Genomic DNA, 3,700 nt, shown 5'->3' with positions numbered 1-3,700 from the left:
ATGCGAACCACTCCTGCTTTTCTGAGACATCATTCATGGTGAGCTCCTGGGTTGTGCTCGTGTGTCTCGGGTGCTCCTGGGACTCATCTGGGACCCATCTGGGACCGACTTTGTTGGTTGCTTTAAACAACAGTCATCACCTTCTTACTCGCCCGCTTGTTACTCGCTGACATCACCCTGCAATTTGTATATTCTTTCAGAAAGTCTGGAATCTAACTTCCAAAGGGAGAGTCTTGATGGTTTCATGCCTCTTGCGTTTTGTTTGAATTAGGAAAGGGCATTGTGGCCAAGAAGGAATAACAAGTGTCCCGGGGGCTTCTGGGGAAGTTTTCCTCCCTCTAAAAAATGGACGTAGGGCACTAGGGTGTCCCCTTTCACTCCCTCCGAACTACCAGTGTTGTCTGTGATGGGTGGAGCGGAACCACCCTGTCAGCACCAGGAGGCATCCAGCCCGAGGCAAAGTCCACATGCTGAGGATGGAAGAGCACAAAAGTGGAAGGAACCACACTAATGGGATCCTCCTTGAGTCAATGACTATTGAATCTACTAATATTGCGTATGCTCACCTCTCAATGTATTTCTAAATTTTTTTCCCAGAATAGGAAAATACATAAGAGAAAGCACAATAACTAGTTGTTGCCTAGGGCTTGGGGAATTTAAGGGGAAATGTGACTGACTGCTAAATGGGTATTTTGTTTTTGGGGTGATGAAAATGTAATTTGTACAGGTTAAGTGGGTGAATTGATTATAAATTATGTCTCAATAAAGCTGTTTTAAAATGTTACCAACACCTACTGGGGAAAAAAAATACAATGGAGGGAAATGAACTTTAAATAACTACAAAATCATTAACACTTAGAAATAGTAGCAGTAACTATTTAATAGCAAATACTCAGGGTTTAAATTAACCACCATTATGTCTATTTTTTTACATTTTGCTTTTCAAATTAGGATTTTAACAAGGTTCACACCTTGCGTTTTAAAGTATATTTAAGTCCTGTAATTTATGGATGTCCCCGACATGTGCTTTTTCCTTTTACTTGTATTTGTTGAAACCAGGTTTCTCCCATTGGATTTACCACATCCTGGATTTTGGTGATGGTGTCCTTATGGTGTCAATTCTTTTTCCCTAGTTTTTCCTGGGACCAGTTTCCCAGCTCATGGACTCCATCCCACTGAAATTCCTCAGGTTCAAATAGCCGGGAATGCAGGTCCATCTGACTATCCAACCATAGCTGAGTGGCCTTAACCCTCCCTCCTGAAGGACCCCTCACTCCTGGGAAAGGGACCCCAGGACTCACCTTGTGCTGGAGGCACTGGGTGGCCATTGCCCCTCCCTCCCATCTTCCCTTGCCCATCATATTGGCCTGGCGAACACTCGGGGCATTTGCAGTTTTGTTTCATTCAGCCACTGGAGTGGGGAATGTTAAGGGGTGGGGGGGCTAAAGTTGGTGCGATAAGCATAAACTTAACTTGAAGTAACTGTGAGAAACTCTTGGGGGACCACACCCCTAAGGGCAGCCTGGCTGGCAAGGGAACAGCAAAGGTGAGCTATACAGGGATTGCTAGAAAATGACTCCTAAATTGGGCATCTGCTCCCATCCTTGTAATTTTGTGGTAGTACCCTCAGTCTTATTTGCTTAATAATATCTAAATCCACTCACTTGTTAAAACTCAAACCTACTTTTAAAGAGGTCTTTATTTTTGTCAAAATAAGCGTGAGTTAAATTTGGTTGAAACCAAACAATATTGTTTTAATTTTAGCCAGATATTGTTGCTTCTGCAAGCCTATTCTTTTTGTTAAAAAGGATTATTGGCAAAGTGTGAGAGAGGCTCACAAACCAGCTAGCACCAAACCAAGATCTCCTTGGTACCAGGAATCTGATAGAAAACCCAAAAGGGAATCTCTTTCTTGCTTTGAGGTTGGTGGTATTTAGTTGGTCATCTACACTGTTCCTGGGTTGATTCTATAGTTAAATCAGGGGATGATCTTTCATTGACCCCGAGAGATGGGGATATCATGGAATTCTGGGGCTTGGGTATGGTCAACCTGGAAAGGGAAATCAGTTAACTGCTATGTGCAGCAAACATTTTTTTCTTTTTAAAAAGATGATTTTTTCTTAAAGAGGGAAAGGTTGGAAGAAAAGGAAACTTCAGTGTGAGAGAGAAACACCCATCAGTTCCCTCTCATCATTTGCCTCTTGCATGCCCCCAACTGGGGGCTTGACCCAAAACACAGGCATGTGCACTGACCAGGAATCAAACCAGCAACCTTTCAGTTTGCAGGACAACACCCAACCCATTAGGCCACACCAGTCAGGGCTGCAGCAAACTTCTTAAAGGGAGAGTAGTGAACAAACTACTTCCCTGCCCATGTGGGGCTCCTGTTCCAGCCAGGAACTATAATTCCATTGGTGATGCCAGGACAATGAGAGCTATGAGGGGCTAAGTCAAGGAGAGGAATTAAGGCATGAGCAGATGGTCATGGGAGCCATCCCAGAGATGAGGAAGTGTTCCAGTGAAGCAGCAGCCACATCATTCTTTATGACCTCATCTCATGGAACTCACATGGCATGATTGTGTTGACGCTACTGGTCAAAACAAGCCCTGTTCCCAGGGAGGAATGGCAAAAATTTGTGGCCATGTTTGAAACTGCCACAGATGGGAAAGAAGTCAGCTCACCTCCAGTAAACTTCTCACAACAGACAAGTGTTGACATTCCAGGATGAAGTGATCTCATTTGAGGACATGGCTGTAAAGTTCAATAGCCTGTGCTGGGCACCAAGATGAGGACACTCCCCAAGAAAACCACTGGGACTTGGAGGAGCTGCTGATGTTCCCCATGGAGAACTGCTTCTCCTCTCTAGGAAAGATCTTGAACCAAGATGGTGGGAAAGCAGCAGCACCTGGTTTAAGTTCTTTAAACCTGGATGTTCTCATGGCTTGGAGAAGCCGAAAGAGCCACGTGGAAATGATTAAATGTGATACAGGAGCCACAAGCCCTGTGCCTTAAGAGTCTGGGTAGGGCAACACTCAACCAGTATCTGTTGAACATAAGTACTTTTGACCCAGAAATTTAAAGAATGTTTTGAAATGTTATACGCAACTCAAGAGAACAAAGTGGTCATGGAACAAGGTATGGAATTGGTTGCAGGTTACAGGATGTATGACTTAAGAGAATATTGTCATCTCATGTGAAACATGGACATCACATATGTGCCCTAGTTCTGACAGTCTTGTTGCTTAGTACTGGACATTGGATCATCCCTCCCCTGAAGAAGTCCCTCTGGAAAAGCTGAAATGTGAAGCAAATGAACATGCCCAGGAGGCTCCCAGGCTTGCCTGGGTATTCCAGCCCTCTAGGCCTCCAATGGTTCCTCTCAAGGTTCCCATTCCCTGCATGTAACTGTATCTTTTTTTTTTTTTTTTAATTCTCACCCAAGCATATGTTTTTACAGATTTTATAGACAGAGGAGAGACATGGACATAAGAAACATTGATTAATTGCCTCCTGTACATGCCTTAACTGGGGATTGAACCTGCAACCCACCAAACTTGATCATGATGCAATAATGGAATAATACATTCATCCTGATTCACTTGGAATTGGACTAGGGCTGTGGCCTTGCACAGAATCTGCTAGAACTGGTCTGACATGAAAATACTTATTTAAATAAAAATACACATGTAGATTCTACCA

Source organism: Pteronotus mesoamericanus, unplaced genomic scaffold (genome assembly GCF_021234165.1).
Source record: "Pteronotus mesoamericanus isolate MK-2021 breed Mesoamerican mustached bat unplaced genomic scaffold, CSHL_Meso_final contig_199, whole genome shotgun sequence".
In the NCBI taxonomy this organism is placed as follows: domain Eukaryota; kingdom Metazoa; phylum Chordata; class Mammalia; order Chiroptera; family Mormoopidae; genus Pteronotus; species Pteronotus mesoamericanus.
The sequence above is the reverse complement of the archived record's forward strand: the minus strand, read 5'-3'. Positions refer to the sequence as shown.